Below are 26,236 nucleotides of genomic sequence, written 5' to 3'. Positions count from 1 at the left end.
GCTGGGGGGTGCTGGTGGAGAGGCTGGGGGGTGCAAAGGGAGAGGCAGGTTGGGGGGGTGCTAGAGGAGAGGCTGGGGGTGCAGAGGGAGAGGCTGGGGGGTGCTGGGGGAGAGACTGGGGGGGTGCTGGTGAGAGGCTGGGGGGTGCAGAGGGAGAGGCTGGGGGGTGCAGAGGGAGAGGCAGGCTGGGGGGGTGCTAGAGAAGAGGCTGGGGGGTGCAGAGGGAGAGGCTGGGGGTGCTGGGGGAGAGACTGGGGGGGTGCTGGGGGAGAGACTGGGGGGGTGCTGGTGGAGAGACTGGGGAGGTGCTGGTGGAGAGACTGGGGGGGTGCTGGTGAGAGGCTGGGGGGTGCAGAGGGAGAGGCTGGGGGGTGCAGAGGGAGAGGCAGGTTGGGGGGGTGCTAGAGGAGAGGCTGGGGGTGCAGAGGAAGAGGCTGGGGGGTGCTGGGGGAGAGACTGGGGGTGCTAGTCAGAGGCTGGGGGGTGCTGGTGGAGAGTCTGGGGGTGCAGAGGGAGAGGCAGGCTGGGGGGGTGCTGGTGGAGAGGCTGGGGGGGGGGTGCTGGTGAGATGCTGGGGGGGGTGCAGAGGGAGAGGCAGGCTGGGGGGGGGGGGGGTGCTGGTGAGAGGCTGGGGGGGTGCTGGGTGAGAGGCTGGGTGAGAGGCTGGGGGGGGGGTGCTGGTGAGAGGCTGGGGGGGTGCTGGGGGAAGGCTGGGGGGGTTCTGGGGGAGAGGCTGTGGGGATGCTGGGAGAGAGGCTGGGGAAGAGGGAGCGGCCGGGGAGCAGAGGCAGGTGAGGTAGGCCGGGGCCGGGTCCAGTGAGCTTCCGGTGGGCACACACTGCCTCTATCACAGGCCGGAAGCTCACAGCTGCAGCCCCGCGGTGTACGAACTTCTCTCCTGTTCGGCGCGATGACGTCACGTGCGTCGCTGCCGACCGGGAGAGAAGGACCGCAGGGCTGCAGCTGTGAGCTTCCGGCCTGTGATAGAGGCAGTGTGTGCCCACCGGAAGCTCACTGGAAGCTGCACAGCAACATCCCTCCCCCCCCGGGCGGCGGACTAGGCACCCGTGGTCCGGTGCCTACGGCGGCAGGGGAGATTTTTTTTTTTTTTATAAAAAAAAATTTTTGTTTCCTGCGGGTGCCGCCCCCCGAAGGGCGCCGCCCTAGGCACCGGACCACGGGTGCCTAGTGGCAAATACGGCCCTGAACATAGCCTAATAATGTAAGTCAATGGGAAATGGATTCTGGGGATTAAAGGGAATGTGTTGTTAGAAAATGACTTAGGTCCCGTTCACACGTAGCAAAACTAGAGGAATGCCATTAGCCTCCCTCTCATAATGGCAGTCTATGGGAGGCGCGCGCTGCTGTTCTCACAGCGTCTCTCCGTGCTGAAGAATGAACATGTTCATTCTTCAGGGAGTGGGAAGAGCAGCAGTGCATGCCTCCCGTAGACTCCCATTATGAAAGGGAGGCTAACGGCATTCCGCGACCGATTCCGCTAGTTTTGCTATGTGTGAACGTAGCCTTATTGTTTAAATAATTTTTTTTATCAGCGATGTGCAAATTTACAGTAGAAACTAAGTCAATCACTTTGTTCCTATCTGCATTCCGCTTCGTGCCGCTTCTCCCCTGGTGCTGGGAAAAGCTGGATCCAGTCCTGCATGCACATTTTTTTTCTCTGTTCAAAAAAAAAAAAAAAAAAAATCTAACACGATTTTTTACATTATAATCAATGACAAAGGATCTAAACAGTAGGTATTTCTGTTCACATCTGTTTGCAAGTTATCAGTTTTCATCAGTTTTTTCCCTGAGCATGTGCAGAAGAAGTAAGAAACCAAGAAGAAAAATAAACTGATATGCAAACCGGATGCACCACAGTCTGTTTTTTAAAGGAGAAGTCAAGCAGATTATAAAATCTCCTCGTGCCCACTGTGAGCGGTGGGACCCCTGCCAGGCTCCGGGATCTCCGATGCTAACACGTCACAAGCCGGCTGATTGAACGGCTGCTCAACCAGTCAGTGACTGGGGCGGGATGCCACTCCAGTTACTGAATGGCTGAATGGCTAATCCATCAGCTGGGTCACGATGTGTCAGCTCTGAAGATCCCAGAGTCCAGCAAGGGTCCCACAGCCGGTCCCACCGCTTACTGCGGGCACAGGGAGAGGTGAGTTAGTACTTTTAATCAATCAGTTTGCATCAGTCTGCTCATCAGTTAGGCTGCCTTCACACTGCCTCTTTTTTTCTTAAAAACACTAAGGAAAATACCATGGTGTTTGTTTTTATTTTCCAGATCTTAGCTGGGAGTCAGTGGAAGTTTATGATTTACCTTACACACATGGCATTTTTTTGTTTCCGTTTTTCTCTCCTCTCTGGCGTTTTGTGGCTCTGTGGCAGTTTTTGCAAAACGCAGCAGGATCAGGATGAGGGTTTAATGTTTTTTTTTTCGGCAAACTGTGGCATTCAGGTCTACTAAAAAACACCAAAAAAAAAAAAAAAAAAAAAAAGGACAAATTTAGTCAGCTCTGCTAGAACACCATTCACACTAGGCAAGATCCGTCTTATACCGGCACAAGTAATTACACCACCTGGGTGGGATAGGTGGAGTGCACAACCAAGTAGAGGGAGCCACTCCCCCCATCTGGAACACAGAAAAAAAAAAAAAAGTACAAATTTGGTCAGCTCTCCTAGAACACCATTCTCACTAGACAGGAGCACATTGCTATGAAAAACACCAAAGCCTATGCATATGACGGTTTTTAGTGGCGCTTTTCAGGCAGAAAAAGCAGTGTCTAGTTCCCAGGGGGTTAACTTAAAGGGGTTGTCCGGCGATAAAAAATTATTCACAGAATAACACACATTACAAAGTTATACAACTTTGTAATGTATGTTATGTCTGTGAATGGCCCCCGTGTTTCCCCCCACCCACGCTAGACCCGGAAGTGTAGTGCATTATACTCACCGCATCTCGTGTCGTCCACGGTCTCCGATCCTCAGCAGTGACGTCTTCTTCGGGAGGCCGGCGGATCTTCCCGAGTGCAGCGTCATCCGAAGCTCAGCCGCGATTGGCTGAGCATAACTGTGCTCAGCCAATCGCGGCTGAGCAGCTGATGAAGTGGCCATAATATATGGGGGCACCTCTGAGGGCATTATTAGTTCATGGGGGCACCTCTGGGGGTATTATTAGTATATGGGGGCACCTCTAGGGGCATTATTAGCTCATGGGGGCACCTCTGGGGGCATTATTAGTTCATGGGGGCACCTCTAAGGGCATTATTAGTATATGGGGGCACCTCTGGGGGCATTATTAGTTTATGGGGGCACCTCTGGGGGCATTATTAGTTCATGGGGGCACCTCTGGGGGCATTATTAGTTCATGGGGGGCACCTCTGGTGGCATTATTAGTATATGGGGGCACCTCTGGGGGCACTATTAGTATATGGGGGCACCTCTGGGGGCATTATTAGCTCATGGGGCACCTCTGGGGGCATTATTAGTATATGGGGGCACCTTTGGGGGCATTATTAGCTCATGGGGGCACCTCTGGGGGCATAATTAGTTCATGGAGGCACCTCTGGGGGTATTATTAGTATATGGGGACACCTCTAGGGGCATTATTAGCTCATGGGGGCACCTCTGGGGGCATTATTAGTTCATGGGGGCACCTCTGGGGGCATTATTAGCTCATGGGGGCACCTCTGGGGGCATTATTAGTATATGGGGGCACCTCTGGGGGCATTATTAGTTCATGGGGGCACCTCTGGGGGCATTATTAGTTCATGGGGGCACCTCTGGGGGCATTATTAGTTCATAGGGGAACCTCTGGGGGCATTATTAGTTCATGGGGGAACCTCTGGGGGCATTATTAGTTCATGGGGGCACCTCTGAGGGCATTATTAGCTCATGGGGGAAGCTCTGGGGGCATTATTAGCTCATGGGGGCACAGCAGGGAATCCTACATACAGGGGGCACAGCAGGGGATCCTACATACAGGGGGCATCCCACATTCCTACTCGCTTTACTGCACATAACACCAAACAGCGCAGTTACATTGGGAGCCGACAGGAGGGAGAAAGGAAAGGAAGTTGCTAGAAATGTGCAGAGCCTAAATTGTTTGTCTCGCAGGTTCTGAAGAGATGAAACGTATCTGGAAGGACTCATCATGGAGGACTGGACTGGATGGAGAGGAAACGGGAAAGTGACGCCTCAGATCAAAGAAGACGTCACCTGTGAGTCACTGTATGACGGTTTTCTTATTTTGTAGAACATTATTTAGTAGGGGTGCCCCGAGGAAATTTTTTTTTCCAAGGGGTCCCACGAGGTGGAAAAGGTTGGGAAGCACTGCTGTAGACCATGCTATGCAAACCATGCCGCACCCCCACTCACCCTCCCACCCAGTACAGGGAGCTCTTAAAGGGGAACACCAGGAAGAGGTTCAAAAAATTAAAACTTCTGCAGAAGCATATAGCATTACTTACCTATTTATCCCAGTTTTGAAACTACCACAAATCCATTTGTTTTGGGGGGTTTTGTTCTGTATTGTGTTTCTGTACTTCCTGGTTGAGCAGTTTCCAGAATACAGTACTGGTTCCAGAACGCAATGCTTTCTCTAAGCTGTTCATCACAGTCCCCCACCCTGCCCATTCCCCACCCAAATCTGTTGCAGAACATTTAGGCTGTGTTCACACATTGCAGTTTCATTGTGTTACTGAATTATTTGTACTTTATCATTTCATTGTGGTCCCACACAGCACACAGTTACTAGATATAACACCACACAGCACGCTGTATTTTCTACCTGTAACACCACACAGCACGCTGTATTCTCTACCTGTAACACCACACAGTACGCTGTATTCTCTACCTGTAACACCACACAGCACGCTGTATTCTCTACCTGTAACACCACACAGGACACTGTATTCTCTACCTGTAACACCACACAGCACGCTGTATTCTCTACCTGTAACACCACACAGCACGCTGTATTCTCTACCTGTAACACCACACAGTGCACTGTATTCTCTACCTGTAACACCACACAGCACTGTATTCTCTACCTGTAACACCACACAGCACGCTGTATTCTCTACCTGTAACACCACCCAACACTGTATTCTCTACCTGTAACACCACACAGCAAGCTGTATTCTCTACCTGTAACACCACACAGCACGCTGTATTCTCTACCTGTAACACCACACAGCACGCTGTATTCTCTACCTGTAACACCACACAGCACTGTATTCTCTACCTGTAACACCACACAGCACGCTGTATTCTCTACCTGTAACACCACACAGCACGCTGTATTCTCTACCTGTAACACCACACAGCACTGTATTCTCTACCTGTAACACCACACAGCACGCTGTATTCTCTACCTGTAACACCACACAGCGCTGTATTCTCTACCTGTAACATCACACAGCACTCTGTATTCTCTACCTGTAACATCACACAGCACGCTGTATTCTCTACCTGTAACACCACACAGCACTGTATTCTCTACCTGTAACACCACACAGCACTGTATTCTCTACCTGTAACACCACACAGCACGCTGTATTCTCTACCTGTAACACCACACAGCGCTGTATTCTCTACCTGTAACATCACACAGCACTCTGTATTCTCTACCTGTAACATCACACAGCACACTGTATTCTCTACCTGTAACACCACACAGCACCCTGTATTCTCTACCTGTAACACCACACAGCACACTGTATTCTCTACCTGTAACACCACACAGCACGCTGTATTCTCTACCTGTAACACCACACAGCACTGTATTCTCTACCTGTAACACCACACAGCACGCTGTATTCTCTACCTGTAACACCACACAGCGCTGTATTCTCTACCTGTAACACCACACAGCACACTGTATTCCCTACCTGTAACACCACACAGCACGCTGTATTCTCTACCTGTAACACCACACAGCACTGTATTCTCTACCTGTAACACCACACAGCACTGTATTCTCTACCTGTAACACCACACAGCACGCTGTATTCTCTACCTGTAACACCACACAGCGCTGTATTCTCTACCTGTAACATCACACAGCACTCTGTATTCTCTACCTGTAACATCACACAGCACGCTGTATTCTCTACCTGTAACACCACACAGCACTGTATTCTCTACCTGTAACACCACACAGCACACTGTATTCTCTACCTGTAACACCACACAGCACGCTGTATTCTCTACCTGTAACACCACACAGCACGCTGTAGTCTCTAACTTTAACACCACACAGCACACTGTATTCTCTACCTGTAACACCACACAGTGCACTGTATTCTCTACCTGTAACACCACACAGCACTGTATTCTCTACCTGTAACACCACACAGCACGCTGTATTCTCTACCTGTAACACCACACAGCACACTGTATTCTCTACCTGTAACACCACACAGTGCACTGTATTCTCTACCTGTAACACCACACAGCACACTGTATTCTCTACCTGTAACTCTGATATTGGAATAAAGTAAAGAAAATTTTGAATTTATTATTTTTTTCTTTTCATTTCCACACACATATTATGATCAAGCATCTTTTATCTGTGAAGTTAAGCCCCACAATAAGGAGTTTATCCGATATTATCTTACATGGGATATACTGTTTATGCCTTGTTTCTTCTGCAGGTGGGATTGGCAGTACCAGCTCTGATCCTCTCTGCCTTTTAGCATCATTTAATTGTGTTACTGCATCATTTTTGCGAATATGCTGCAGTACTGCAATGACACTCCAACATGTGTGAAATCACTGCAGCAGCTGCTTCTGGCCGTTCAGAGATAGTGAATCACTCAGGGGATTGGGGGTTCCAGCCAAGCCTCCTGTGACATCACGCCCTGCCCCCTGTCTGCATCATCAGCCTGTGCCTAGTAAACACACACAATGTGAGACAGAGGCCTGGAAGATTTGTCTCCTAAGGTGGGAGAGCAGTGGGAGCAGGAGACAATGTGGATTGGCACAGAGGCCACTTTTCTTCACTTCCTGGATTTCTATCAGCTACCAGTGTGGCAGAACCGTACAGATATGGTTATACATTATATAGACACACAAATAACTTTTAGGGTCTGTTCACACGTACAGACTCGCTGCGTAAAACTCGCACAGAACTCGCATCAAACTCGCACGAAAGTAGCTGCGTTTTTTGTGGTGTTGAGCTTGCCTGTGAAAATCAAAACTCGCATGTAAAAATCGCACCAAACACGCAGCGAGAATGCACATACATTGACTTGATAGCAATCAGTATCACTGTGGATTTATGTGCGAGAAACTAGCAGCGAATAATACGCAGTGAGTCTGTACGTGTGAACAGACCCTTAATGTACTTTTAATAGAAAACAAGTTTTCCTTATGTGGAGTTCCCCTTTAAACCCAGTTACAATTTTGAAAAACTGTGACCTTCTTGCAAAACTCTCTCAATCCAAGTTACACTTAAACTGAGGTACCACTGTATTTGTATCGGATACAATTGAAGAATCGTGAGAATAAGAATACACGGGTTTGTCCTTTTGTGTTTTGTTGTTTGTGTCCATGTCCTCTTTTGTGTCCAAAAGAAACAACTGGAGAAACAATAACAGAAGGCCAAGGGGCCCCACAGTCCGAAAGGGAGTACACAAAGGACTCGTCATTATGCTCCTTCAGATGGTAGAGTGGAGGCACCATATTGGCGCAGATGACTAAGTCCCTTGGCCCCCAAACAAAGGAGATAGTGATCCCCCGAACCCGAAACTTTAACTTAACCAACAAAACAATAGACAAGACAAAACTGAGAAGAAACTATCCTGAGACAACACAGACAGACATGGAATGGTCAGCCAACCCACCCTACACACTCATGTGACCTTAAAAACCCCCAACATCCCTTTAGGCCCCGTTCCCACTGAGAAAAGCTAGCGGAATTCCGTGACGGAATTGTCCGCCGCGGAATGCCGTTAGCCTCCCGCTCATAATGGGACTCTATGGGAGGCGCGCGCTCCTGCCCTGTCCGCGCTGAAGAATGAACATGTTCATTCTTCAGCGCGTACAGAGCAGCAGCGCGCGCCTCCCATAGACTCCCATTATGAGCGGGAGGCTAACGGCATTCCGCGGCGAACAATTCCGTCGCGGAATTCCGCTAGCTTTGCTCAGTGGGAACGGGGCCTTAAGGTGCAATACCATTCGGAGCATCTAATTTGCATCAAGATCTCAGTGCGCTCTTACGGGGAAGAGATTTTTTCCAGAAATGGTCTCTATACCTTCCATGGAAAAACGGATAACTATTCCAGTTAAAATATAGGGGAAGATTTATCAAACTGGTGTAAGTAGACTTGTCTTAGTTGCCCCTAGCAACCAATCAGATTGCACCTTTCATTTTTCAAAAAATCTGTAAGGAATGAAAGGTGGAATCTGATTGGTTGCTAGGGGCAACTAAGACAATTCTACTTTACACCAGTTTGATAAACCTTTCAGCAATTCAAAAGGGGCTTCTATACAGAACTAAAAAGTTAAGTCATCTCTTTTTTTTGCACGTTTTGTTGAATATGAGATGTTTTTTTTTTTGTTTCCCTTTATTCACATACATAGGAACTGTTTTTATTTTTGGGTAAAAAACATGTGGTATTTGATGCAGTTTATCTGCCTGTGTTAGGTTGGCTTAACACTGTGTTAAAATATTGAAAAACGCCAATAAAAACACCATTTCGCAAATGATCTCCAGATGTTATCTGGAGGACAATGGTTTGTGATATGCCTTATGCTAAGTTTACACGAGGCGATTATTGGCCCGATCGCACGATTAATGATTTTGAAGTAACGATCAGCGTTTAGACGGTACGATATATCGTACGGAAAAATCGTTTTGCGATCGCGCGCTCGCAGCCCGGCCCGCCTGCAGCCTGGCTCCCCGCCCGCAGCCCGACCCTCAACCGCAGCCCCCTGCGCCGCCCCGACCGCCACCGCCGCCGCTCCGATCGCAACCCCCGCGGGCCCGATCATTGCCACCCCCCCGCTGCTGCTCCGATCGCCCCCCACTGCCGCTCCGATCACCCCCCCCCCGCTGCCGGTCCGATCCGGGGGGTGCAGTGACCTCTTTGGTCAGCGGGGATGCAGTGACCTTTGTAGTCAGCGGGGTGCAGTGACCTCCTATACTCTGTCGGGGTGCAGTGACCTCCTATAGTCAGCGGGGGTGCAGTGACCTCCTATAGTCAGCGGGGGTGCAGTGACCTCCTATAGTCAGCGGGGGTGCAGTGACCTCTTTAGTCAGCGGGGGTGCAGTGACCTCCTATAGTCAGCATTGGTGAAGTGACCTCTTTAGTCAGCGGGGGTGCAGTGACCTCCTATAGTCAGCATTGGTGCAGTGACCTCCTATAGTCAGCATTGGTGCAGTGACCTACTATAGTCAGCGGGGGTGCAGTGACCTCTTTGGTCAGCGGGGGTTCAGTGACCTTTGTAGCCAGCGGGGTGCAGTGACCTCCTATACTCTGCCGGGGTGCAGTGACCTCCTATACTCTGCCGGGGTGCAGTGACCTCCTATAGTCAGCAGGGGTGCAGTGACCTCCTATACTCTGCCGGGTGCAGTGACGTCCTATAGTCAGCGGGGGTGCAGTGACCTCCTATAGTCAGCGGGGGTGCAGTGACCTCCTATAGTCAGCGGGGGTGCAGTGACCTCCTATAGTCAGCAGGGGTGCAGTGACCTTCTATAGTCAGCGGGGGTGCACTGGCCTCTTTAGTCAGCGGCGGTGCAGTGACCTCCTATAGTCAGGGAGGTGCAGTGACCTCCTATACTCTGCCGGGGTGCAGTGACCTCCTATGGTCTGCGGGGGTGCAGTGACCTCCTATACTCTGTGGGGGTGCAGTGACCTCCTATAGTCAGGGAGGTGCAGTGACCTATAGTCAGCGGGGGTGCAGTAACCTCCTATACTCTGCCGGGGTGCAGTGACCTCCTATGGTCTGCGGAGGTGCAGTGACCTATAGTCAGCGGGGGTGCAGTGACTTCCTATACTCTGCCGGGGTGCAGTGACCTCTTTAGTCAGCGGGGGTGCAGTGACCTCCTATAGTCAGAGAGGTGCAGTGACCTCCTATACGCTGCCAGGGTGCAGTGATCTCCTATACTCTGTGGGGGTGCAGTGACCTCCTATACTCTGCCGGGGTGCAGTGACCTCCTATATTCTGCCGGGTGCAGTGAGCTCCTATATTCTGCCGGGTGCAGTGACCTCCTATACTCAGCATTGGTTCAGTGACCTCTTTAGTCAGCGGGGGTGTAGTGACATCTTTAGTCAGAGGGGGTGCAGTGACCTCCTATAGTCAGCATTGGTGCAGTGACCTCTTTAGTCAGCGGAGGTGCAGTGACCTCCTATAGTCAGCGGGGGTGCAGTGACCTCTTTGGTCAGCGGGGGTTCAGTGACCTTTGTAGCCAGCGGGGTGCAGTGACCTCCTATACTCTGCCGGGGTGCAGTGACCTCCTATACTCTGCCGGGGTGCAGTGACCTCATATAGTCAGCAGGGGTGCAGTGACCTCCTATAGTTAGCGGGGGTGCAGTGACCTCCTATAGTCAGCAGGGGTGCAGTGACCTATAGTCAGCAGGGGTGCAGTGACCTTCTATAGTCAGCGGGGGTGCACTGACCTCTTTAGTCAGCGGCGGTGCAGTGACCTCCTATAGTCAGGGAGGTGCAGTGACCTCCTATACTCTGCCGGGGTGCGGTGACCTCCTATGGTCTGCGGGGGTGCAGTGACCTCTTTAGTCAGCGGGGGTGCAGTGACCTCCTATAGTCAGGGAGGTACAGTGACCTCCTATACTCTGCCAGGGTGCAGTGACCTCCTATACTCTGTGGGGGTGCAGTGACCTCCTATACTCTGCTGGGGTGCAGTGACCTCCTATGGTCTGCGGGGGTGCAGTGACCTCCTATACTCTGTGGGGGTGCAGTGACCTCCTATAGTCAGGGAGGTGCAGTGACCTATAGTCAGCGGGGGTGCAGTGACCTCCTATACTCTGCCGGGGTGCAGTGACCTCTTTAGTCAGCGGGGGTGCAGTGACCTCCTATAGTCAGGGAGGTGCAGTGACCTCCTATACTCTGCCAGGGTGCAGTGATCTCCTATACTCTGTGGGGGTGCAGTGACCTCCTATAGTCCGCCGGGTGCAGTGACTTCCTATACTCTGCCGGGTGCAGTGAGCTCCTATATTCTGCCGGGTGCAGTGACCTCCTATACGCTGTGGTTGTGCAGTGACCTCCTATACTCTGCCAGGGTGCAGTGACCTCCTATACTCTGCCGGGTGCAGTGACCTCCTATACTCTGTGGGGTGCAGTGACCTCCTATACTTTGTGGGGGTGCAGTGACCTTGTATACTCTGTGGGGGTGCAGTGACCTCCTATACTCTGTGGGGGTGCAGTGACCTCCTATACTCTGTGGGGGTGCAGTGACCTCCTATACTCTGTGGGGGTGCAGTGACCTCCTATACTCTGTGGGGGTGCAGTGACCTCCTATAGTCAGGGAGGTGCAGTGACCTATAGTCAGCGGGGGTGCAGTGACCTACTATACTCTGCCGGGGTGCAGTGACCTCCTATACTCTGTGGGGGTGCAGTGACCTCCTATATTCTGCCGAGTGCAGTGACCTTCTATACTCTGCCGGGGTGCAGTGACCTCCTATACGCTGTGGTTGTGCAATGACCTCCTATACGTTGTGGTTGTGCAGTGACCTCCTATACTCTGCCGGGGTGCAGTGACCTCCTATACTTTGTGGGGGTGCAGTGAACTCCTATACTCTCCCGTGTGCAGTGACCTCTTATACTCTGCCGGGGTGCAGTGACCTCCTATATGCTGTGGTTGTGCAGTGACCTCCTATACTCTGCCGGTTGCAGTGACCTCCTATACTTTGTGGGGGTGCAGTGACCTCCTATACTCTGCCGGGTGCAGTGACCTCCTATACTCTGCCAGGGTGCAGTGACCTCCTATAGTCAGCATTGGTGCAGTGACCTTTTTAGTCAGCAGGGGTGCAGTGACCTCTTTATACTCTGCCGGGGTGCAGTGACCTCCTATAGTTAGCGGGGGTGCAGTGACCTCCTATACTCTGCTGGGGTGCAGTGACCTTCTATACTCTGCCGGGATGCAGTGACCTTTTTAGTCAGCGGGGGTGCAGTGACCTCCTATAGTCAGGGAGGTGCAGTGACCTCCAATACTCTGCGGGGTGCAGTGACCTCCTATACTCTGACGGGTGCAGTGACCTCCTATACTCTGTCGGGGTGCAGTGACCTCCTATAGTCAGGGAGGTGCAGTGACCTCCTATACTCTGCCGGGGTGCAGTGACCTCCTATACTCTGCCAGGGTGTAGTGACCTCCTATACTCTGCCGGGTGCAGTGACCTCCTATACTCTGTGGGGGTGCAGTGGCCTCCTATACCCTGTGGGGGTGCAGTGACCTCCTATACTCTGTGGGGGTGAAGTGACCTCCTATACTATGTGGGGGTGCAGTGACCTCCTATACTCTGCTGGGGTGCAGTGACCTCCTATAGTCAGCATTGGTGCAGTGACCTACTATAGTCAGCATTGGTGCAGTGACCTCCTATACTCTGCCGGGTGCAGTGACCTCCTATAGTCAGCGGGGGTGCAGTGACCTCCTATACTCTGCCGGGGTGCAGTGACCTCCTATACTCTGCCGGGGTGCAGTGACCTCCTATAGTCAGGGAGGTGCAGTGACCTCCTATACTCTGTGAGGGTGCAGTGACCTCCTATGGTCTGTTGGGGTGCAGTGACCTCCTATACTCTGTGGGGGTGCAGTGACCTCCTATAGTCAGGGAGGTGCAGTGACCTCCTATACTCTGCCGGGTGCAGTGACCTCCTATACTTTTCCAGGGTCCAGTGACTTCCTATACTCTGCCGGGGTGCAGTGACCTCCTATACTCTACCGGGTGCAGTGACCTCCTATACTCTGTGGGGGTGCAGTGACCTCCTATACTCTGTGGGGGTGCAGTGACCTCCTATACTCTGCCGGGTGCAGTGACCTCCTATACGCTGTGGGGGTGCAGTGACCTCCTATACTCTGTGGGGGTGCAGTGACCTCCTATACTCTGTGGGGGTGCAGTGACCTCCTATACTCTGTGGGGGTGCAGTGACCTCCTATACTCTGCCGGGTGCAGTGACCTCCTATACTCTGCCAGGTGCAGTGACCTCCTATACTCTGCCGGGTGCAGTGACCTCCTATACTCTACCGGGGGCAGTGACCTCCTATACGCTGTGGGGGTGCAGTGACCTCCTATACTCTGCCGGGTGCAGTGACCTCCTATACTCTACCGGGGGCAGTGACCTCCTATACGCTGTGGGGGTGCAGTGACCTCCTATACTCTGCCGGGTGAAGTGACCTCCTATACTCTGCGGGGTGCAGTGACCTCCTATACTCTGCCGGGGTGCAGTGACCTCCTATACTCTGTGGGGTGCAGTGACCTCCTATACTCTGCCGGGTGCAGTGACCTCCTATACTCTGCCGGGGTGCAGTGACCTCCTATACTCTGCCGGGGTGCAGTGACCTCCTATACTCTGCCGGGTGCAGTGACCTCCTATACTCTGCCGGGTGCAGTGACCTCCTATAATCTGCCGGGTGCAGTGACCTCCTATACGCTGTGGGGGTGCAGTGACCTCCTATACTCTGCCGGGTGCAGTGACCTCCTATACTCTGCGGGGTGCAGTGACCTCCTATACTCTGCCGGGGTGCAGTGACCTCCTATGGTCTGCCGGGTGCAGTGACCTCCTATACTCTGTGGGGGTGCAGTGACCTCCTATAATCTGCCGGGTGCAGTGACCTCCTATACTCTGCTGGGTGCAGTGACCTCCTATACTCTGTGGGGGTGCAGTGACCTCCTATACTCTGCGGGGTGCAGTGACCTCCTATACTCTGCGGGGTGCAGTGACCTCCTATACTCTGTGGGGGTGCAGTGACCTCCTATACTCTGCCGGGGTGCAGTGACCTCCTATACTCTGCGGGGTGCAGTGACCTCCTATACTCTGCCGGGTGCAGTGACCTCCTATACGCTGTGGGGGTGCAGTGACCTCCTATACTCTGCCGGGTGCAGTGACCTCCTATACTCTGCGGGGTGCAGTGACCTCCTATACTCTGCCGGGGTGCAGTGACCTCCTATGGTCTGCCGGGTGCAGTGACCTCCTATACTCTGTGGGGGTGCAGTGACCTCCTATAATCTGCCGGGTGCAGTGACCTCCTATACTCTGCCGGGTGCAGTGACCTCCTATAGTCAGGGAGGTGCAGTGACCGCACAGCCACCTCATGGACAGAAGTTTCCCTGCTGCCATCCAGCTGTGCCTTCTCAGGAGCCAATGGCGCGGCGGCGGGCGTGGTGAGCGGCGGGCCGGCCCTCAGTGCAGCTGCTGACAGGGAGCGCTCATCCTCCGTGCCTCTGTACGGCTGCTCCCAACAATGGACGGCTCCGGTGCGCGGCCAGCACCGGGCGTGTGAGGCAGGATGAAGCAGCGCGGTAACGTAAAGCGAGGGCGGGGATGCAGCAGCGGTGGCCGTCTGGGTCTATCAGCCGGAGTGAATGAAGCCGAGCAGCGGAGGACGCCCGGGACCGCAGCCTGAGAGAGAGGAGACCGCAGCCTGAGGGAGAGGAGACCGCAGCCTGAGAGAGAGGAGACCGCAGCCTGAGAGAGAGGAGACCGCAGCCTGAGAGAGAGGAGACCGCAGCCTGAGAGAGAGGAGACCGCAGCCTGAGAGAGAGGAGACCGCAGCCTGAGAGAGAGGAGACCGCAGCCTGAGAGAGAGGAGACCGCAGCCTGAGAGAGAGGAGACCGCAGCCTGAGGGAGAGGAGACCGCAGCCTGAGAGAGAGGAGACCGCAGCCTGAGGGAGAGGAGACCGCAGGTCAGTTCCATGTCCCCGCACACAATAGCTGCTGCACTCCGCGGCTGCCTCCTCCATCCTTCCCCATAACCTGCAGCCTCCCCCGCTCCCGACCATTCATTCTGTAGGTGCCCGGGGGTGGGAGAGGAGGCTGCAGGGTGCCCGGGGATGGGAGAGGAGGCTGCAGGGCGCCCGGGGGTGGGAGAGGAGGCTGCAGGGAGCCCGGGCGTGGGAGAGGAGGCTGCAGGGTGCCCGGGTGTGGGAGAGGAGGCTGCAGGGTGCCCGGGTGTGGGAGAGGAGGCTGCAGGGTGCCCGGGGGTGGGAGAGGAGGCTGCAGGGTGGCCGGGGATGGGAGAGGAGGCTGCAGGGTGCCCGGGTGTGGGAGAGGAGGCTGCAGGGTGCCCGGGCTTGGGAGAGGAGGCTGCAGGGTGCCCGGGTGTGGGAGAGGAGGCTGCAGGGTGCCCGGGGGTGGGAGAGGAGGCTGCAGGGTGCCCGGGGGTGGGAGAGGAGGCTGCAGGGTGCCCGGGGGTGGGAGAGGAGGCTGCAGGGTGCCCGGGGGTGGGAGAGGAGGCTGCAGGGTGCCCGGGGGTGGGAGAGGAGGCTGCAGGGTGCCCGGGGATGGGAGAGGAGGCTGCAGGGTGCCCGGGTGTGGGAGAAGAGGCTGCAGGGTGCCCGGGGATGGGAGAGGAGGCTGCAGGGTGCCCGGGTGTGGGAGAGGAGGCTGCAGGGTGCCCGGGCGTGGGAGAGGAGGCTGCAGGGTGCCCGGGGATGGGAGACCCCCCTGCCTCTCCCTATGGATGGCATTACTAGAGCCCACATAGTAGTAACCAGTGCTGTGCCATTCATAGGAGGAAGCGGAGGCTGCACTGGTGTCATGGGATTGATACCACCATTATGTGACTATTTCCAGGACATTTGGTTCTTAAGGTCCAGATACTTTAAGGAGGAGGATGATTGAGCTGGTGATCTCCGGCCATACTGGGCAATGTTACCAGCAACCACCCACTGGCAGACTCCGAAAAGTTACTGAGTTACATGTTGTATTTCGTTGGATGTATGACATGATCAGCAATCTTTTGCCTGTTGCACAACCGCTGCCGTCCTAGTCATTTGGGCTAGTCTAGGCGTTTTGCTGGCATGACCAATTATGTGTACAATCCCACAGAACTCTACTCTAATCGAAGGCCTATGTGACCAGCTTTAAAGGGGTTATCCAGTGCCACAAAAACATGCTTCCAGACACAGCCCCACTCTTCTCTCCAGCTTGGGCGGTGTTTTGCTCTGAACGCGTGGAGGCGGCCCTGGACGTACGGGTACGTCCAGGGTCGCCTAAGGGTTAAAGGGGAACTATCAGTAGGTTAGACTAATCTGACCTGGTGAGAGCCCCCTAATGTACATGGGGCACCGACGAGGAAGGTTTGTCTCTTATCTTCCTCCTCGACATCGTTCCTGTGGAGTTAGTAGTTGAATCCGTGGCCGGGAGCACTGCCCGCCCCCATCATGCAGAGTCAGTCTGCTCCTTCTTATGATAATAAATGAAGTAAGCAGGCCGGATTGGCGCGATGGGTCAGGGCAGTGCTCGTGGCCGTGGATTCAACTACTAACTGAACGGGAACATCGCAGAGGAGGAAGGTAAGTGACGTACCTTCCTTTGTCATAGCCCTGTGTGCTTTTGCGGCTATCAGCAGGTTGGATTAGTCTAACCTGCTGATTGTTCCCCTTTAGGATACGTTCACACTTACCGGATCCGCAGCAGATTTCATTTAAATAACTGAACACTGCATCAAACCTGCACCATCAAATCTGCTGCGGATCCTGTAGGTGTGAACGCAGGCTTAAGGCCTTTGTAGCTGGGAAAATGCTGCCGCTAGAGAACTCTTAGAGCTTAGCCTTCATAAGGTGCGACCAAACGTGGTCAAACCACGCAAAGCAAATCATAAGAAATTTGAACAGCCTTCAATGATCTCGTCCGTGGACTGATGCTCTATACTTTAAAGGTGTCTGGCAGTCGGCTTTTTTTTTTTTTTTTAAATATATACTGCTGCTGGTGCCTATAAAACAATACATGTGTTATCCTTACCTGTCCGCACTCCCTCTGTGACCCCCGCTCACTGCAGAGCCTCCGCTTCCGAGACCAACTTGTCTCAGGAATAACAGCCAGTCACTGGCCGCAGGGCTGTCCTATCTCAGTCAGTGATTGGCTGAGTGAGCTGTCACTCCCGAGAGGAGTTAGGCTGCATTCCCACGTTCCGTGATCCTAACTAATCACGGACGTGGAATGCATGTACCGGAGTCCCCCCTGCCCTCGGACAGCATCTGTAATTAGATGCTGGGAGCGGGGGAGACTGTATTCATAAGCGCCGCACTATAGTAACAGCACCTGATTCATTATAGCGCGGCGCTTATAAATACAGTCTCCCCCGCTCCCAGCATCTAATTACAGATGCTGTCCGGGCGCAGGGGGACTCCGGTACATGCATTCCACGTCCGTGATCCGTCTGGATCACTGAACGTGGGAATGCAGCCTTAGGGTACTATTACATGGAACGATATTCGGACGATTATCGTTCTGTGTAATAAACACAACGATCAGCCATTGATCGTTGTCATCGGCTGATCATTGATATAGGTTTGGACCTATAATTGTCAGCCACCGACCGCACACCGCTACGTGTTATAGCGATGCGCGGCTGACGATATGCAGAGAAGAATACATTACCTATCCAGGCTGCAGGGCCGCACACTCCAGCTTCAGAGAGGCAGGCCTTTCAGCCAATCACAGGCCAGGACCGCCGCGGCCAGTGATTGGCTGAGTGGCCTGCTGTCAGTTAAGACAGGCCACTCTGAAGCTGGAGCGTGCGGGACTCGGCGAGAAGAAGACCGCAAGAGGAGCCCTGCAGCCTGGATAGGTAATGTATACAGTTTAAACAAGGGCTGCCCTTGTTAAACGATTATCAGGCCGTGGAATAGGCCCAGTAAACGAGCGCAGATCTAGCTGATCAGCGCTCATTTACAGTTATTATCAGCCAGTGTAATAGTACCCTTAGTCTTAAAAAAGGAGACTCTGTAGTCAGAGGGGGACACCGGTGAGAGCATGGACAGGTAAGGATAACAGGGGAGATTTTTCAAACTAGTGTAAAGTAGAATTGGCCCAGTTGCCCCTAGCAACCAATCAGATTCTCCATTTCATTCCAGATTCTTTGAAAAATGAAAGGTGGAATCTGATTGGTTGCTAGGGGCAACTGAGCCAGTTTCATTTTACACCATGTTTGATAAATCTCCTCCAAAATATTTATTATTTTATATGGACGGGCAGCAGTATATTACAACAGGCTGACCGTCGGACAACTCCTTTAAAGTCCCATTCCCATATTTCTGAAAAATGCATGTGACCAATGCCCTGTCCACCATGCGCTCATAGTAGCTGCGCAAAGTTGGTAGGTCAACATTGTGCAACTTTTGGTGTACGCATGAGAGCATGGCTGCAGCCGCATTTATTCTCCACAATGTGTGAGAGCGGCCTTAGGCCTCATGCGCACGTAGTATTTCAGGACAGTTTATGATGTCCACAATCGTCATCTGCAAAAAAATTGTCCGTAGTGTGTTAGATAAAGGTGATCCGTATTCTTTGCGGACGTTATAGACGTTTCTTCTGTAAAAAATTAAGCATCCACAAAATTTATGGGCGATCTCAGACGTCTATGTGTCACTATTATGGCCGGTACTAGGACATGTCCTATTTATTTTCTGTGGCACGGATTACGGATTCGTAGAACAGTGTGAATAGCCCAATAGAAATCACTGTGCCCTAAATTCGTCTGTAATTGCAGATCTGCCATTAAGGATACATTTACAGAACGTTTGAATAAGGCCTTACACAGACTGTTGGGCATGAGAATTCTTATGGTGCATTTACACTGAGCGATTATCGTTTGAATTTTTGTAAGAACGATCGCATTTGTGCGATAATTGGCTCAAGTAAACACAGCAAACGATCAAGTGACGAGCAAGAAATCGTTCATCGTGATCTTTCAACATGTTCTCAAATCGTCGTTGGGCGTTCGCTGAAAATTCGCAGATCGCTTTGTGTAAACAGTCTCACAGATTTACCCCATGTTTGAGATGGGCTTAAGTGATCTTTAAACGATTGCAAAAAACTATTTTTTCAACAATTTTTCACTTCATCTAAACACTGATTGTTATAAAAATCTAATTGTTGCTTCTAAATCGTTAAACGATCAATTGGGTGAAGTACCGGACTATTAGTAATGCTGATTTGCTTGATCTTTCATGTTAAAGGGCCTTTGGACATTGGGCCAACAGAACCTTGTGTACGTATACCAGATACTAGTAGAGATATTACTATGGTGGAACCATTCTCCGCGGAGACATTATACATCATTGTGTTCATATTTATACATATCCTTAGTATACGCTCAACACTGTGTATGTCAGATGTCACTTGTCTGCGATCGTGCAGAGATGAGCCAACCTCAAGCACACTTGGGTTTACACGAACGCTCTGCATTTTAATACTGGTGGCTGAAGAAGTTGGATGAAGCCCTAGGGAGTCCTTGAAAATATGGATACAGCTTATGCTGGGTTTACACGGAGCGATAATTCGCCCGATTGTACGATTAATGACTTCGAAGTAACTATTTTTCTTTTATAACGATCAGCGTTTAGACGGAACGATATATCCTACGGAAAATTCGTTTTGCAATCGCTTAAGCCTATCTCGCACATAGGTAAAATAGGTGAACGACTGTTTACACGGAACGATCTGCAAATTTTTTGCGAACGACGATTTAAGAACATGTTCAAAGATCAAAATGAACGATTTCTCGTTCGATCGTTTACACGTACGATTATCGTTCGAAATCATCTCATCGACTCATCTCTAATCAGACTTCAGTACAAAAGTTTCAGCCCTCATTGGCCTTTTACATGAGGTACGGTGCGCACACAATCGGATCATCAAGGGGCTCTTAAGGGATGACTGTCGTGTTGTGCTGTTCCCTGGAGTTTGATTTCTGAACGTGGTGCACACTCATTTATTTGGTGCCTTATAAACCTTTTCCCTGCCCCAAACCTCTGTTTCCAGCTGTATGAAATTGCTTGTGTGTGCACCACTTTTGGGCCAAAAAAAAAAACAGCTTTCATTTAAAAAAAAAAAAAAAAAAGCCCCTGGTTATTAAGTTTTGATGGATGTTCGGATTTTCCAGGAAAATGTTGGATTTCTGCTTTCATGTGCCAAACGTAGCAAAAAGTACAGGGGGAATTTTTATTTATTTTTTGCAGAGGTCCCTTGGTTCTAGGCCAGGGGTTTCATGGCCCTCCAGCTGTTACAAAACTACAGTACCTGACATGCTTGGGCAGCCAGATTGGAATTGTAGTTTTGAAACAGCTGAAGTGTGATACCTGTGTTCTAGGTACTGAGAGCAGTTCCAGCACTTAGCTGATTGAAATTAAAGGGTTCATGCAGATGCGGACGGATACACGTGCGAACACTGTCTGTAGTTGCGCGTGTGAATAGAACCATCAAGTGTTGGTCCCGCCCCCTACTTGGATTCAGCTAAAAATTTGAAACATTCCTTCAAGTGGATTTTCCCCTAAAACATAATCTTGGATATATATTCGTAAATCAATGAAGTAGAATTGGCATTATGTTTTATCCAATGCAATATCGGTAACATGTTGTGCTGAATTGCGTTTCATCTTTGAAGTACCTTCTCAGAAAATTTTGGTAAAATTTTCACTTTCGTATTGATGACAAAAGCTGACAGATTGACAGAAAGTGTCATTTAAACTGGCAGAATGCTTTCAACAAACGGGAAGTGGTCGAAGAGAGGTAGACAGAGGGATTAAAGGGGTTATCCAGCGCTACAAAAACATGGCCACTTTCTTTCAGAGACAACACGACTCTTGTCTCCAGTTCAGGTGCAGTTTGCAATTAAGCTCCATTCACTTTAATGGAACTGAGCAGCAAAACCCTGCCCAAGCTGGAGACAAGAGTGGGGCTGTCTCTGGAAGAAAGTGGCCATGTTTTTGTAGCGCTGGATAACCCCTTTAAAGTGGATACTGGTTCTGACCCAGTTCACAGCTTACAGTTCTCATCACTGCTCAATAATGTCCTCCATGCATCTATTTCTGAGAGTGTACTAAATACATAGGGGTGCAGGATCTCTTTTTCTGTGTGTAGGATATGAGACATGATAGCAGCTAGTTTCTGCCAGTATGCTTCGGGACGAAATCAGAGATGGAGCTTGCAGTGGTTAAACTGGTGAAAATGCCATATACAAGATACATATTGGTCAGAAATACGGTGGTCTTTCAGTATTTACAGCTTATCCTGAGACATCTTCTGAAAGTGCAGATCTATATGGATAAACCACTGTTACTATAGTCATCAAAAGAGAACAGAAACGGTAAATAAACCAGTTACCAATCCAGCCGCCAATTTTCTGTGTTGGGTGGAAATCCTCTGTGAAGCTTATGATGCAGGCTGACAGTAGCGGCAGACGATTACTCCTGCTTTACTGGCTGCACATCTCCTGTTCCAGCACGTCTTACAGGTGCAATGTTACACTTACATCCGGTCAGTGAGCAGGCCACAGGAGTACACGCCACTAACCTCACGTCACGTCTGTGGAACCAGATTGACATTATGTTTTTGCTTTGTGACATGGAGTTCTGTGTGCATAAGAGATGATGAGCAGCAATTCCTTGGGGCCCTATTACTCAGGATGATTATCATGTGAATTATCGTTATGTATTCAAATTTAAACGATAATCATACAGGATCCACAGCAGATCCGCAGCAGATTTGATGCTGTGTTCAGTTATTTAAATGAAATCTGCTGCATATCCGCAGCAGAAAATCAGCTTCGGATCTGGTATGTGTGAACGTACCCTTAATGAGAAATCATCGTTAAAGGGAACCTGTCACCCCCCGTGCCGGGGTGACAGGCTCCCGACCCCCCGTTAGAGCCCCCTATACTCACCTAACCCCGCCGGGTCCCGCTTCTGGAGGTGGTCGGGTAATGAAGATCTCAGCCGCTGCAGCCCGGCGCGCGCGCTGAGAGATGAGTCCAACGCTCATAGAGAATGACGGAGCGCTGGACTCTCACGCCCATGCCATAGACACCATTCTATGGCCGGGCCGATTTTGCATTTCCACAAAAGAATTGACAAGTCTATTTCTGCGGAAAGAAAGGTTGGCGCCCTTAAACCCTCTGTCCGGGTACTTTACCGGGTCCCTGCTCTGGCTTGCTTTGGGGGCTCCCGGGGAAGACCCCGAAGATGGAGCGGGGACCCGGTAAGGTATGTACCCTGGGAGCTTACTTTGACATACTTGACATACTTTGACATACTTGACATACTTTACTGATTTTTAAAAATTCCAATTCTTCCAGTACTTATCAGCTTCTGTATGTCCTGAATGAGTTGGGTTATTCTTTCCAGTTTGACTCACTGCCCTCTGCTGCCACCTATGTCTGGAACAGGAACTGTCCAGAGCAGGAGAAGTTTTCTATGGGGATTTGTGGCTGCTCTGGACAGTTCCTGTCCCGGACAGAGGTGGCAGCAGAGAGCACTGTGTCAGACTGGAAAGAATACGCCACTTCATGCAGGACATACAGCAGCTGATAAGTACTGGAAGAAGTAAGTTAAAAACCTCTATAACTTTCTGACATCTGGTGATTTTTTATTTTTTTTATTTTTTTTTTTTCCTTCCTAATCAACTGAACACCCCTTTTAAACCCTGTGAGAACCTATAGAAAATGTGTGTTCTCAACAGTGCTGCACTAAGCCGCCTTTATGGGTATACTTGTCAGTGTGAAGAGATGGAGCTGACCTTTCACAGAAGTCAAAGGAACTTATATTAGGCTGTCACCGCTGAGAATCCTGTGACCGATACGGCCAATTATCACTTTAGATGACGAGTTTTCAGAACATATTGTAGAACCAATTAACACATTCCTAGATACACAGTATACCCAGAGTCAGGCAGGCATGATAGCAGATGCTGTAATATACCAGTATATACCAGAATGATAGAACAGCAAGTGTAGAATTATTAATGTTCAAATTGTTATCAAAGATTGTATGCTTAAAATTACATGATGGATCTGCGAGTCACAGCAAGCCCTTATTCATCTATCCGACCCAAATAAAAGGTTATATGTAGCATGAAGGCGATTAAAACATTGCCCTAATTGTAGGTACCTTACAATGATTTTTTGCACAAAGGGTCACTAGTAATGTAGATAAAGCGGCCAGGGCTGACACATACAGAACACACAATTGGTGGGCAAACAAGTGCAAATCAGTATAGACGTAGCAGCCATGCTGCCATCATAAGCATAACCAAAGGCCACCGAAACAGCCTGACACACATTGTTAGATACAGTCTATCTGAACCAATAAGGGCTGGGATAAGGAAGGAAATGTTAGTGTTGTGTGAATGTGCATATTAACCCTTAGGGGACACAGACAGTTTTAATTTTTGCACTTTCATTTTTTCCTCCTTGTATATATAAGGCCATAGCACTTGCATTTTTCCACCTAGAGACCCAAATGAGCCACTAATTGTTCTTTGCAAATGGCCCTAGGGTAAAACTGACTTCTTATATATGTTCCTCAAGTCAGTCCGATTACGACGATATGTAACTTGTATAACTTTTATTTTATTTGATGGCTTTTAAAAAATTAAAACCTTTAGAAAAAAAAAATATATATATAAATATATATATATATATATATATATATATATGTGTATATATATATATGTGTTCCTTAAAATCGCTCTATTCCCATGCTTTATAACTCTTTTATCCTTTGGTCTATGGGGCTGTGTGAGGTGTCATTTTTTGAGCCATGATGTGTTCTTTCTATCGGTACCTTGTTTGCATAAATGCAACTTTTGATCGCTTTTCATTATAATTTTTCTAGATTTGATTCGATCAAAAATGTGCAATTCTGCACTTTGGAATTTTTTTGCGCTTACGCCGTTTACTGAGTGAGATCAGGAATGTGATAATTTAATAGTTCAGGCGGTTACGCACGCAGCGATACCAAAAAATGTTTGATTTATTTGATTAGTGGGGGGCGTTATTCCCAACCCCCCCCCCCCCCCCCCCACTAAACCACCAATGATGGGGGACAGCAAGCATTTAGATACAGCTGTCAACTTTGACAGCTACATCTAAACGCTAATAGCCGCGGTCCCGGGCTGCAGGTAGCGCCTGAGATTACTGCGGTTCAGAGCAGGGTCGCAGCTGGACCCCCCTCTGAACTCCCCTAGCTACGCCAGGACGTACAGTAACATCCTGGTGCAGCTAGTGGTTAAATGTGTGTGTGTAGGGTACACAGGGCAGCACATACCATGTTTATAGATGAGCACAACTGGAGCATGCCAGAGTCTGATGGTTCGGCATTTGTATACCGGAGGCTGAAGAAGTTGGAAGCAGCCCTAGGGAGTCTGGGAAAACATGGATACAGCTACTCCCTGCTTTTGTTTTCACAAGTCTAGCGCCCCCAACTGTTAATGTCCCCTTGGAGTCTTATACTGTAAAGTGAGTTTGGGGTAGGTGTAGGCTGTAGGTAGTCTCCACCAGTAGCCAGATCTCATCCTTGGAAAATAGGCTGAATGTGACTCTAGTTTGCTACATCTGGTCCATTAAACTCAATAGGACTGCTATCTGTATACCACAGTATGTCAGTATCTATTTTTGCTAATTTATCTGTATTTGTTGGTGGGTAATGGCTTCTGCAAATACACACACTGGGGAAATTGTACTATTGCAAATGCAGCATAAATCTGGTGTAAGTTGATTATGGTTTTAGAGAGCAATAACTAGCAGGACAGGAGTGTGGTCTCTTCTAAGAAAGACCAATGGGTGGCCTATACGGAGGGCTTTTGGAATGGGATATGTTGGCGCTTTGACTTGTTGCTATAGGCAATAGCTGCACTTTTGTTTTAAGTTCCCAGTTGTGTAAAGGTATGTAAGGAATTCTCGTAACTAGTGCAGGAAGTGCGAAGGCGAATCTGTCTGAGGTTTTTGTGAATATAGTGAAACTCTTTGTACTGAGGCCCACTGTCACGGTGAATAGGACGACACCTATCACTAGGTCCAGTGACAACTCTATCCGGAGGTCACACTACATTTATTCCAGCAATATTCCCCAAAGCATCGTTGAGAGTGTTTAGCCAAGAAGGGACATGCTAACAGTTAAAAAGGCAAAGTGCAGCAGCAGAGTGGGTCCTTCCCAGGAGCAGGGGTCCTTGGCACTTGCCGGGTTTGCCAAGTGCTGACGTAGGCCCTGCTCATGTATATTAATGCACAAGCATAGCATTGTCTGTACAGGCTTCTGTTATGCTGGTACAGGTGTTAAAGGGGTTATCCAGCACTACAAAAACATGGCCACTTTTGCACCACTCTGGTCTCCAGTTCAGGCGATCAATGGAACAGAATTTCAAAACCCCATCCAAACTGGAGGCAAGAGTGGTGCAAAAGTGGCCATGTTTTGTAGCACTGGATAACCCCTTTAATGTGGGTCCCCTGTGCAGGGCTCCCTCTGTAACTACCAGGAGCCAAGAAACCTCTGTTCCTGGTATATTAACCCATTACACGCCACAGCCAAATTGTGACCACGACACAGAATCTGCCTTTGCTCCGATGGTTTCTCTGGTAAGCTGGCCGGCGGGGTGAAAAAAGTCACTGGGGTCTTAGGGGCTCTCAGGCTAGATTGTCCCTTTGCCAGCTGGGCCCAGAGCAGAGTTGTCATTGCATGCGACCTATACCTAGCAAGCTTAGCTGTAACCCCCAATATTTTTATGTTATTCAAGTTATACCCATGGCCCTTGAAAAATGGCTTCTACAAAAAAAAAATTCACATGCTGCATGTGGTGTCCTTACGTTAACGTTAGTTTATGGAGCTAGTTTGCCTAGCAATGGGGGACAATAAACAGATTTTTACGCCTCCTTGGTTCTTCCATAACTGAAGCCCCAAGATGTGAAGTCAGGTCTGGGATTATTGGGCCCGTATTGTCTGATGCTTTGTGTATGTAAAATACTATATTACCTGCATACATACACGGATCTCTGCTCCTATTTTTACAGTTTCTTTGTCCTATAAAATTGTACCATTATCTAAATTGTCGGTAAGAGAATTTGCAGCTTCTGCCGCTTGGGAAGCGAAGATATTGAGCGGTGTGATTTGTGTTGACATTATCGGTGTCATCTAGGTTTATAAAATATAAGGAAATAGTGGTAAAAGTGGTGACTTGTGATTATGCCTGCCGAGCCGGGAATGCGTCTGACGGCAAGGAAACGCGAGCGGGCCGACGGCTTTATCACCTTGTGTACAGTCTATTCAGCTCAAG

General features: G+C 50.1%; 1 protein-coding gene across 2 annotated transcripts in view; it reads left to right on the top strand.

The window, feature by feature from the left end:
• The first annotated feature begins 4,167 nt into the window (after window positions 1–4,167).
• The window catches only part of GPR63 (G protein-coupled receptor 63), a 33,365-nt gene continuing 11,296 nt past the window's right edge, over window positions 4,168–26,236 (top strand). The window contains exon 1 of one of the 2 annotated variants that reach the window (XM_069973587.1): window positions 4,168–4,226. The gene's annotated coding sequence lies outside the window, so the exon portion shown is untranslated. Of the gene's footprint in view, window positions 4,227–14,412; window positions 14,872–26,236 lie in introns of those variants that run through there. The other variant, XM_069973586.1, reaches the window with a different exon arrangement.

The sequence above is a fragment of the Dendropsophus ebraccatus genome, chromosome 6 (assembly GCF_027789765.1).
Source record: "Dendropsophus ebraccatus isolate aDenEbr1 chromosome 6, aDenEbr1.pat, whole genome shotgun sequence".
NCBI lineage: Eukaryota > Metazoa > Chordata > Amphibia > Anura > Hylidae > Dendropsophus > Dendropsophus ebraccatus.
This window is presented reverse-complemented; position numbering and strand designations above follow the sequence as displayed.